We start from the raw sequence: 13,374 nt of genomic DNA, 5'->3' as shown, positions 1-13,374 counted from the left end.
CTATTATCTCATATTGGTTGTGAGAAGCATCCCACTTCCACATTTTCTTTTATAAGGGAGAGCCCTCTCCTCATTTTACACACACACTTGAGGCTACTGTTATGTTGCAGGTTTGGAGAGCAATTTTTGAAGGAGTTTGAATACTAAAGCTTTTTTGTGGAGAACTTCTAACTTTTTGTCTTCTTCTCTCATGCATCCATGGCTTCCATCATCATGATCAATCCTTGCATTTTCATATTAGCTTAGATCCATATTTGTTTTCATAGATTAATATTATATTGTTATTTTCTTTCATAGATTAGGTTTCCTTTCTTGTATTGCTTTACATTGTCATCATTTAGATTAGTTTGCATTTTCATTTGCATGCATATTTTGATCCTTGAATCTCTTGTTTCATGGTGTATTTTCTTGGGCACAAACTAGGTCAAATTGAGGGCCTCCATTACAAACCCTTGTACTCCATGAATAGAGAGATATGAGCTGTCATTTGAGAGCTCATTCTTGAGCAATCTTGGATATAATGACTCATAAAAGTGTGCTCACATTTTAGACATACATTGTTGGCGCCCACCGTGGGGCAACCCACCTTTACCTGCTGGTTTTGGACATTTTTAAATCAAACCCCCTTGTATGGATTTTTTTGGAGACGAAAAACCATAGATCTTAAAGATTTGATCATATCTCCTAAACAGCTTGGTGTTTTGGTCTAAATTTGTTTTTGTAGGTTGGTGACACATTAGAGAAGTTGCAGTCCAATTTTTAGATTTTTTTGAGGTATTTTTTTCTTGATTTTACATGAAAATTTATTTTAGGGATCAAATTAGCACATTTATCAAAAAAAATTGCAATTTTGGAAAGTTCTCTAAATTCTAAATAGGGTTGGTTCTTTGTATTTTGATTTTAGAGATCATATTAGGGCTCAATAATTCAAGTTGCAAAAACTAGTCTATTTTGACAAAATGGCTCTCTAGGGCACAAATGGAAAGATATTTTTAAAATTATGATATTTTTAGAAATTTATCTGATTTTTGATAGGGGTCACTTTTCTACATTTAGGGTTTTGGATTCGAATTCATATCATATAGGTTCAATCTTGTTGACTAGGTTAAAAATCATGATTAAATTGCACTTTATTTGTACAAATTCCTATGCATGATATGAGTTGTCATTTTTCATGGAATCAAGTATTTCAATATATTTTCATGTGAATTTTCCTATTTCTTCATGATCTCATGCATTTGATTGAAGTTTTTGAAGGTAACTTGGAGGTTTGAAGAGCAAAAAATGGAAGAATTGGAAAGCATGAAATCAAGGTGCACACATTCCAAACCTTCTCATTTGAATTATAAAAAAGTGATCATTGTGTTCTTTTTCATTTTAAAATAATTTTCTTTCTTTTGTCAAATTGTTTGGTGTGTCTTCCCAACATTGAAAAAAGGGTTTGAAATGAGTCATTCACATTTGGTTTTGAGCTTAAAATAAGAAACCCCTTTTGTCTTTTATCCCCAAGATTTTCTTATTGATGTTTTCTTCTTACATCCTTGCTAAGGAGTTTGAGGGGAACTAAATAAGGGATCTTGATTTTTATTTTTAGGGGGCCTGCCTAGAGAAGTGATCACTATAGAGGATGACCTCAACTCCCATGTTTCGGTGGAGTATAAATAGCATGACTTGAATCTAAAGACAAGTCTCTTGGAAGTAGCAATATTGTCAATCTTGGCTAAGCACCAAAGAAATTTATACCTTTGGGAAGTTAAGGTGGATATTGGGTTACCGTTTCCTCCCAGTTGTTTGGTAGTATTCTCTTTCATCTATGGATTTGGGCCTTACATACCTTGTGTATATTGAGGACATCCCCTAGTTGAGCTTGTGCATCCTTATAGAAACCTAAATAGGTTGTTGGTGTGTTTGATGTGCTTGAATTTTTAGAACCTTCCCCACTTTGAAAAAAAGGGGACACATCCATCAAAGTGAGCGTTAAGGATTCTTTCCTTCTGTATGCTTTCAAAACAACTATGGGCTTCAAACCTTATGTTACCAAACCTCAGTGAAGTCTAGATGATTATGAGTTCTCCTGTGCCATTAAAAATTATCTCAACTTACCTACCAAACCTCAATCAATTCTAGGTGATTATGAGTTCTCCTCTCCCATTAAAAAATATCTAGACTTACTTGCTAGTTTCTCTTTTTGAAGGTCCACATCTTCTACTCCAAGACATCAATTGTCTTCATCTTATAGATCCAAATACCTCTTGAGAGAGAAAGTGAGTAATAAATCCTTTGAGAATATGTCAATATTTCATGATGGGCCTATCTTTCATAGAGATGAGAATAAAAAAATGGTCCTAGACATACTTTTGAGAGAACTTTTACTCCTTTGGGATTTTCGTATGACATGGTGCTTGAGACCTTAGTTGCAAAAAAGATCATTACTTTACCATACAAATTTTCTACACCTTATGAACCTAACTTGGTAAAACCTTATTGGTGGAGAGATTATCATTATTGTGGCTACCATACATGCAAAGGTCATAAAATTGAAGATTGCACTTCATTTAAACATATAATTCAAGATCTTATTGATGATGAAATCATTGATGTTGAAATTCCCAAAGACCTATGTAATAAAGATGCTTCTCTTGAACAAGATCATGTTGATGAACCTATGTCTAGTGATGGTTTCCTTGATACCTCCATTTCTTCCAATACTTATGCATCTCCCAAAACTTCAAAGCTATCCAACATTCTTTCATCAAACAAAGGTCCTAATGCTTTTCATGCAATTCCCTATAGTTATCCTCAAGGGCTACCTCTTAAAGAAACTCAAGCTAATCTACACTTGGCTGAAAACCCTTTTCATGCTTCTAAGGCTAAACATCCTTAACCTTTATGTGATGCTATGTCTACTATGCCCACTTCAGGTAGTCCTTCATTAACCCTTCAAGATCCTATCATGCAAACCTCATATACTCCCTTGTCCTTAGAAGTGGATCCATGTCAAGAGGACTCTCAAAAAGATAAAAATAAAAATTTCAAGAAAGATCAAGATGTCACCCCTCCATATCCTATGTCTTATCCACCTCCTAAGTATGATGAAGACACTACTTCCACTATTTCCCTTGAGCTTACTAAAAATTGTGAACAAAGTTTTATGCCTATTTTATCCAAAGAAACTTGTCAAGATCAAATAATACCTTCTTGTTCTACTTCTCCATATTCACTTCAAAACTATGCTCAAGCTTCAAGTACTCCTATAAAAGAAGTTTCTCCTATTCAAGATGTTCATGATCCTATTGAAAATCCTAATGCTCACTCTAAAGATGTTGATGTCCTTGATTTTCATACAGATGTTGATGAACCTATTGATTACCATTTTACATCTATCATTGGACCTCCCCCACCAATACTAAATATTTCACACCTTCCTTCCATCTTGGTTCATTATGTCCCTTCACTTTTCCCTCCCAACTCTCCTAATTCATCATCCATCTTGGGTCCTTACGTCTCTCCCTATCCTATCTTTCCTCAAGATCAACGTAGATGCATATCCTTGAATCCTTTTCATCCACCCACTCACCTAAACCATTCATATCATCCTTCTTGTTCCACAAGTCCCAAGTCTTTTGGAAGTAACTTGAATGTTCAATACAAGAAAAAGAAGCAATTCAAGAATCCATATAAAAAAGAAGACCACCATGTCTCCTCTAATTGACATGGGGGCATAAAGTCAAAAGAGATATCTAAGAAAAAAATTATAAGACAAGTATGGGTTCTAAAATCCATCATTGAAGATATTATCTCTAAATCATCAAAAAGAAATGAAAAGAGGCCTACGGCTATATGGATTCCAAAGTATCTCTTGAGAGACTCTAATGTTGAGCAATAATTGAAATTGAGATTCAAGCTTCCAAAGAATTCCACTTCATCTTCTTCCAAAAGCATTCTTCCATTCCATGCACCTAAACCACAACCTCTTCTATCCAATCACCATATTCCTTCGCGTATTCCTTCATTCATGTTTTCTCCATCCTCTTGCCATCCTTCAAGGTGTGTGTTGACGTTGATCTTGCCTTCATTACCATCTTCCAATCTCATTCACTTTGCATAAAGCCATATCCTCCATTTTTTTCTTCCATCTTCCTTTCCCTATCAGCATCTTTGAGCATATCATTTCAACTCCTTTACATGTCATGGTTTAAACTTTGAAGGAGAATTATCTAAAAAGGTTGACTTCTTCCAAAAAAAATTAAAATTTTGAAAAAAAAAAGAAAGGAAAAAAATGAAAAATTTGAAATGTGCCTTAGTGAAAACTTGGTAATCAAGCACCTTGGTAGCAAAAGTAAACAGAAATAAATTCATCCTATTGTGAAAGCCACTCCCTTGTGGTGCCTTGGATAAGTACCATGATGAAAACTTGACAAGCGGGCATCATGCATAGTTCTTCTACATCTTTCATCCATTTTGTCTTGACAAAATGATGAAAACCTGACAAGCGGGCATCATGCATAGTTCTTCTACATCTTTCTTCTCTCTTTGATCTTGGCAATGTTGACCTATATGCAAACATTTGGCTATCTTGTGAGCTATCTTATGATGATCTTGTTTTCATTCCTTTCATGTTTAGCCTTCATATCTATTTTCTTCCATTTATTCTAGTCTTTCACTATCCTTTTCCCATTTACCCTTTTGGTCTTTGATCTAATAAAAAAGAGTAAAATACGATGCTATGAAGCCTCTTGACATGTCTACTCCTTTGGATTGCATATTTCCCACTTTTAAATTATGCTTTCATGAATTATCCTATGCTAGCCTTTCATTTCTTGTCCAAATGTGCTTTACATGACAATTTTTCCCTAGCTTGGGTATTGTTGAGGAGTTTTCCCTTGAGAATTTCTTCCCTTTGTTCTCCTTCATTCTCATGTCTTTCACTTCTTCCACCAGCTTGCTAATCACTCTTGTCCTCGATCTTGCTAGACATTGAGACTGCATGATGTGATCTTGCCTGAGAGTTTGGTCTTTGTTTTTGTCTAGGGGAATTGTATATTCTTTGTACATATTTATTGATCCTAAAAAAACACAAAAAAATGATATATTTCAAAAATTCAAAAAAATTGATATATTGTGAAAATTCTAAAAATTAGAAAATGTCCTAAAAAAATGATCATCTTAGTAATAGGTGCTTTGATGTATCTCCAAAAATATTATATATTCCAAAAATTAAAAAAAAATCAAAAAAATAGAAAAAAGCACCTTGGTAGTAGAAATACAAAAAAAATTATAAAAAGTCCTAAAAAAAAAAAAATTAAAAAAATCCAAGTGGTGAAAACTTGGAAACAAATGCTACTTGAGGCCTTTGCACCCTTGTTTCTTAGCATGTGTCCTTGACACTTGGCCTTCCTCCATCATGCTTTGTCCTTGTTGCCTTGGTTTGGAATTGGTCTTTGTCTAGGGGGCATAACTATGTTAACTTCGGTCTCTTGGTTGCGTTAGTCTTTAGGACACCTCGTAAATGGTGTTTTTCAACACTACTCCAACTATACTTTTCAATACAACCCCTGGCATCAAGCTTTTTTCAAGACTTATTGGTTTGGTATTACCCAGTTTTGTCATGTAATCTTACCTATTTGCAAGCATTCAATCCTTATCCTCAAAACTTGGTATTAGTTAACACATGTAAATTTTTAAACATAAACACTTAATGCTTGACCTATGTCATGATCTTTTTGTGTTGACTATTATTGATTTTCGTTGAGTGTCCTTGTCGAATAAGTCTCTCTTAGATGCATAGCTAGAGGACTTGGGGCATGGGGCATGTTTTTATTTTATTTTTTCTTGTGGGTGTGTTCTTGAAACTCTAGAGTGTCTCTTGTTGTCCCCTTGAAACACTTACGAGATTTGAGGCATCATCCTTGACTATTTTTGTACAACCATTCTTGCGGTCATCCTGGCATTTATGCCTTGATGCAAGCATGGTTTTGCTACATTAAATTGTGTAAGCTAACATCAAAGTCATCTTGACCTTTATGTCTTTGATGCTTATGTTAGAATCTTTCCACATTCCAATCCAATATAAATCACATTCATATCTTCATAGTTGCGCTTGTGACTAGTGATGATTGTGTGGTTTTCTGATGTTTGTTAATGATGGCCTAATGATGAAAATAAGTTCTTTAACATTATTTAATGAATGATGAACACAAAATCCTACGTTATAGTTACTCTTTTCAAGTACACCTTTTCATTTTCATGTAGCTTGCATTATTAGACTTCATGTTAGTTTGCATTTTTAGGCTGCATTATGAGTTTGAGAGGGTTCTCCCTTCATCTTTCTTGTGGACTTCTAATCAACCGTGGTCGTGTTTTGATCTTCATTTTCTTATCCTCTTTCATGATCTCAATTGAAATTTTCTATCTTAAACAGTTGATTGATTTTGGAGCATTCTCTTTCTTAGGTAAATTCTATTTCTTCTTTCCATTTATTTTCATCTCTTCCAAATTTCTACCTTCCATTAGCTTTCAGCCCAATTCTTTTCTTCTAATTCACCTTTGGGCATAATATTTCATGCTTGATGATCTACCTTGGTTTTCTAATTCTTATATCTTTCATCTTACATCAAGAACCTTATCTTTAGTTCGATTTGATCAATTTTATCAATTTGTTATTTCTCCTCTATCTCATTTCAATTTCGATCACAAGGGGTAGTACTTATCAAACGTCAATCCTTGATTCAATTTTTATCAATTTTATCCTCAACTTTTTTAAGTCAAAATTTATTTGTATTGTTTGTCCTAATGTGTTCCCGAATTGACCACACATTTGGGTTGTTTTGTGATCCCAAATCGATCTCACACTTCAATTTCTTTCTTTGACTACATGTGTTCCCAAATCAATCACACATTAGTCAAAGAGGGGCAAATGTATGAACCCTAAAATAGTTTCCTAGACTATGGGCCCCCATTATTCAATTTATCAATTTCTTGAATCAATGGTTTGCAATATTTTATTAAATCAATTCAAATTAATTTCGTTGATCAAATTCGATTATTTATTTTTCTAAAGTTGATCATTTTATCCTAATACTTTTTTAATTAAAAGAAACTCTCCCTTTTAATTAAATAAAATAAGTCCCCATTTAATTAAAAAGAGAACCTCTCTTTTAATTAAATAATTCATCCACATTTAATTAATTAAGAGAAAACCCCCTCTTTTAATTTAATTAAATATTTCTTATTTAATTAAAAGAACTTGCTCCCTTTTAATTAAATAAAATCTCACATGAGAAAGGAAATGAAATAAATGAAAATCAAATAAATTCCTTCTTCCTTCCCTCATTTAATTTTCCTCCTTTTTTCTCATTAGTGAAATTTTGTCTCACATAGATCAAACTCTATTATCCCATATTGATTGTGAGAAGCCTCCCACTCCCACATTTTTCTTTATAAGGGAGAGCCCTCTCCTCATTTTACACACACACTCGAGGCTATTGTTATGTTGCAAGTTTGGAGAGCAATTTTTGAAGAAGTAGTTTGAATACTAAAGATTTTTGTGGAGAACTTCTATCTTTTTGTCTTCTTCTCTCATGCATCCATGGCTTCCATCATCATGATCCATCCTTGCATTTTCATATTACCTTAGATCCATATTTTTTTTCATAGATTAATATTGCATTATTATTTTCTTTCATAGATTAGGTTTCCTTTCTTGCATTGCTTTGTATTGTCATCATTTAGATTAGTTTTCATTTTCATTTGCATGCATATTTTGATCCATGAATCTCTTGTTTCATGGTGTACTTGCATAGGCACAAACTAGGTCAAACTAAGGGCTTCCATTACAAACCCTTGCACTCCATGAATAAAGAGCTATGAGCCACCATTCAAGACCTCATTCTTGAGCAATCTTGAATATAATGACTCATAGAAGTGTACTCACATTTTAGGCATACAATAAGGAACTATCTTCATTTCCTAAGTGAGCTCAACAGATATTGACTAGTAAAGATATGACATTTTTTGTAACATTGAAGACAATATCAAATTAATCAATTGTTTTCAACACTTCTATCATTGGGTTTCCATTTTTCTCACATATAACACCTTGTGCATCTTATCATTGTTGCTCCCTCACAAACCTGTTAGGGTCGCCACTCCCAAATCCCCACTAATTCGTGGGATCTCTTGTCCTACAAAGCACAAATCTTAAGCCATCTTCTTAAAGCAGTTGATATCAACCATTGGATAATAAGGTTTTTGCAATCTAACAAGTGTATTGTTGAAAAAGATAGCTTTTCTTTGATCGTTTGATTGAAGATGTTATGTAAATATCAATCATTAATAAAAATTTAGGAAATGTAAATGGTACCTAATTTTTTCCTTACATTTATAAAATTAAGATTGTAAAACAATTGTAACAAACAAGAAAGTAAATTAAACTAAAATATTGACCATGGTGTCCTTGATTCTTGATAGAAGTGACAACATCCTTTTTCATCCTTCATCATTCAATGGATCTTGCTAACAATATAGAAGTTCAAGGTAGCATTGTTAGGAAGATCATGCTCTTGTGTGTACTATCTATTTTTCTTTCCACCCAAGCAATATTCATAGTAGCATCAGCTGAAGATGCTCGAATACATAGACACAAGTGAAGAAGATTTGCATGTTCTTTCTATAAATGTATTATATATTCCAATGACACAGATTTCCATGACCAAATACGTATGAGTAGAGGAGCTTTCTTCAAACTCACCAATATTCTAAGGGAGAAAGGGAGCATTAAAGATACAATAAACATGAAATTGGAAGGACAACTAGTCATGTTCCTCCATACTCTTGGCCACAATCTAAGGAATCATAAGATTGGCCATAACTTTGGTCACTCAGGAGATATAGTTAGTCGCTACTTCTACAAGGTCGTAAACACTATCATATTGCTCCATACCATATACTTTTTATCTTCATCTACTCCTCTAGAAATTGTTTGGAAGGACCGTTTTGATCCATACTTCAAGGTAAATCTCCTAATGACATGTATTTTGTTGCTTCAGTTTATTTCTTCGTATTTGACAATAATATCTCTTATGGTAGGATTGTATTGGAGCAATCAATGGAACCCATATACTAGTTACCATTGATGTGGACAACTAAGAAAAATATCGTGATAGAAAAAGAAACCTTTCACAGAATGTAATGGGTGTTTGTTCATTTGACTACAAGTTTCAATATGTACTTGTTGGTTGGGAAGGGTCGGCTATAGGTAGTCATGTTCTTGCTTCAGCTCTGTTGAGAATAGATCTACTAGTAGCTTCCCTTGGTATATTAAATCATATTTTTAATGATTATATAGTCATTATTATAAATGATACTTTTATGCAAATTCCAATCTTTAAGTTTCTTTTCCTTTGTATAGTAAAATTCTATTTAGTTGATGCTAGCTATCCAAATGTTTCTGGATTTCTTTCCCCTTATCGGTCTACATGGTACCACCTAAAAGATTTTTCTAGAGAAAACCTAATAAAAAATGCACATGAGTTATTTAACCACTAACACTCCTCTCTTAGGAATGTGATTGAGCATACACTTGGTATTTTGAAGAAACATTTTCCTATCTTGAGACATGTAACATCCTATACTATCAACACTCAAACAAAGATCATGTTAGCATGTTTCATACTAGACAATTTTATTACGATAGAGGACGGTGTTCCACCCGATGTGGAAATTGAAGAGGAAGATGGTCACAATGAGATTAATGTTCCAATTCTTGACGCTTATGGGATGATCGAATGAGATAGAGATGATTGGGGAAACGTTGGAGATGAAATAGCACAAAGGATGTTAGAGGACTATAAATTTTGATAGTAGCTATTCTTTTTACTGTCACATAATTTCTAGGTTAGTGGGATCATTTTTCACTTCTAGCAAAAAACTTATGTGGGGGTAACATTTTCATGCTCAAAGATGTATTAATTTAGAGCATATCAATTTAGGACCAGGACCATGTTTTGGATTTTGACTAAATACTACAATGCAATATTTTAGCCTTTACCTTTACTATTAATCATATTGTTGTGCCTAAAAAGATATGATACATTTTAGTGTTTCAGTTGCAATACAAACTCATTATTAATTTGTTTCATATTTAGAGAGCAGACTATTTTGGTTACTTGATAGTAGTTTTCATATATTAGTAACGAATTCAGTTAAATGTCTCAAATCTTGGCCAAACTCATCAGACTTATATCAATTTTTTCATGTTGACATTAACTTGGTAGATATTTAAGTTTCATGTGGCCAAATATGATCTTTTACTATTTTGAATCTAATCGAGCATGTGTTTATGTTTAGTTATTTTCATTACATATAGTGAGGTCTACATACAATTGTAATTTCAAATTAGTATCCTTAAATTCAATTTTAATTTCGAAGATAAAGGTTCCCCCTATTTGAAGTGATAAATCCACTTTTGTGCAATCTTTTGTTTCGGTATATAAATTGTGTCTGCATATTCAAAACCTTTTTTGGCATCTTGTTCCAATGTTCTCACAAGAGCTCAATCCTTCGTTTTCTCAATGTGGGATAAAACATAACTCCCTTTATGTACCTTATGTCTCCAATGTGTTATAAAAATAAAGGGACCTCTTTTAATTTAAATATTTACCACAAACTATAGTCTATGCATTAATAAAGTTAAATATTTAAATTTAACTTTATAAAATGGCTTTATCAATGCATAACAAATCTTATCAATGATAAATAAGTCTTCCTGTCAATTTTAAACAATTACCATCGACATACCACTATGACTTAATGTTCGGCCATGTCCAAGATGACTTACTACAAATAGTAAGTATGCCCAAAGTTGCCTCAGAACCCCTCAGAAAGACCTGCAACTGAAACTGTCTAGGCCAAATGGCCTCTAAGCCCCTTTAATGTCCTAGTTAGCCTATGGGACTATGGGGAAATAGGCTAACGACAACATCATGCTATGAATGCTAGAAAGGGGACATTACAGTCCGCCCTTCCCAAAATTGCTTGTCCTCAAGCAATTTCAGCTCTGGATGCTGCAATATCTGCTCATTTTTCCAAGTAGCATCCTCAACAGGTAGGTTCCTCCACTTCACTAGATACTCCCTGATAGTCCTCCTGCGAAGCACCCTCTCCCTGGAGTCAAGTATGGCCTCGGGAACCAAGATAAGCTTTCCCTCATCATCAAGAGGTGGCAATACTACTGAAGGCACCACATTGTGACCCAATGCCTTCTTAAGGCGTGACACATGGAACACATTATGCACTTTACTGTCTGCAGGCAACTCCAACTCATAAGCTACTTCGCCCACTCTCCTGATTACTTTGAACGGTCCATAGTAGCATGGTTTCAATTTCTCTGCTCCACTCTTCTTGAGAGAGGATTGTCTATATGGTTGTAACATGAGGTACACCATATCTCCCACCTCAAAAGACCTCTCAACCCTGTGTTGATCAGCATATTGCTTCTGCTGATTTTGTGCCTTTTCCAAATTTTCCTTCAAGGATCGCATAATGTCCTGACACTCCTGCAAAGTATCCTTGGCCTTAGGCACCCTGCTATCCCCAAATAACAAATCCAAAAAATTAGGAGCATCATACCCGTACGGTGCCATAAAAGGGGACATTTGAATAGACATATGGAAAGAGGTATTATAGCAGTACTCCCCTAGATGTAGCCACTTCACCCAAGCCTTCTGCTCTCCTACAATGTAGTTTTGAAGGTACCCCTCAACCCATTTGTTCACTATCTCTGTCTGCCCATCAGTTTGGGGGTGGTAGCTGGTACTCAGAGTGAGCTCTATTCCACATAACCTGAACAACTCCTGCCAAAAGTGGCTCATAAATCTGCTGTCTCTGTCACTGACTATGCTCTGTGGTATCCCATGTAGTCTGAATACCTCTCGAAAAAATAGTTCTGCTATTTGTGCTGCTGAATATGTAGATGAAATTGCAAAGAAATGTGCAAATTTCGTCAATCTGTCTACCACAACAAAGATACAATCCCGACCCTGTGCCTTGGGGAGGCCTGTGATAAAATCCATGGAAATGTTATCCCACTTCTTCTCTGGTATGGGTAGGGGTTGTAGTAAACCACCCGAAAAAGAATGTTCCTGTTTGTTTTGCTGACACACAGGGCATTCCCTAACAAACTGAAGCACCTCTGATTTGAGTCCTTTCCAAGTGAAGCGCTCTCTCACTTGTCGATATGTCTTAAAGAATCTGGGATGTCCTTCCATTGGTGAATCATGAAATGCCCTCAAAATCTTCTGCTTCATAGCAGACTCGGGTACTAAATAAATCCTTTCCTTGTAGATGATCAGATCATTTATGACAGTGTATCGACTATCTTGAATAGCTCCCTCAATAATGCTAGATGCCCAACTATCCTTAGCATATTCTGCCAAGATCATCTCTCTCCAATCATCCATGACTATCCCAACAGCAAGCAAATGAGGCCTTCTAGATAAAGCATCTGCAACAATATTTTTCTTCCCTTTGACATAGGCTATGTCAAAATCATAGGCCTTTAATTTACTCACCCATTTCTGTTGCCTGTCATTAAGGTCCTTCTATCCAAGGAAATGTTTCAAGCAATTATGATCTATTTTTACTGTGAATCGGCTTCCCACTAAGTACTGCTTGAACGTAGCTAGCGCGTACATGATTGCTAGTATCTCTTTGTCGTAGATGCTGTAGGTTCTCTCCACACCTCGTAATTTTCTACTCTCATATGCGATGGGATGTTTTTCTTGCATGAGAACAGCTCCTATGCCCTCTCCCGAGGCATCACACTACAGCTCAAAAGGCCTGGTGAAATTTGGAATGGCTAAAACAGGACATGTACTCATCAGCTCCTTAAACCTGTCAAAACAATCCTGAGCCCTCTCTGACCACTTGAAACTATCTTTTCGTGTCAAATTTGTAAGTGGTGTTGCTATCTGTGAAAATCCCTTCACAAATCTACGGTAGAACCCATAAAGCCCGAGAAATCCCTTGAGTTGTGAAGTGTTCCTCGGTGGTGGCCAATCTAGAATGGCCCTGATCTTGTCTGGGTCAACCTAAACACTTCCTGCACTAATAATATGCCCTAGATGGAGCAACTCTGTCATCCCAAACTCACATTTACTCATCTTGGCATATAATGACTCCCTCTCTAGAATACTGAGCACTATATCAATATGCTTCAAATGTTCCTCCCAAGTACGGATATATATCAGTATATCATCAAAAAATATCAACACAAACTTCCTCAATTGATCTCTGAACACTTTATTCATACAGGACTGAAAAGTGGCAGGGGCATTTGTCAACCCAAAGGGCATGACTAAGAACTCAAAATGTCCA

The sequence above is a fragment of the Cupressus sempervirens genome, chromosome 3, assembly GCF_028749045.1.
Source record: "Cupressus sempervirens isolate cs-2001-9-10 chromosome 3, ASM2874904v1, whole genome shotgun sequence".
In the NCBI taxonomy this organism is placed as follows: Eukaryota; Viridiplantae; Streptophyta; class Pinopsida; order Cupressales; family Cupressaceae; genus Cupressus; species Cupressus sempervirens.
Note: the sequence above shows the minus strand (reverse complement) of the source record.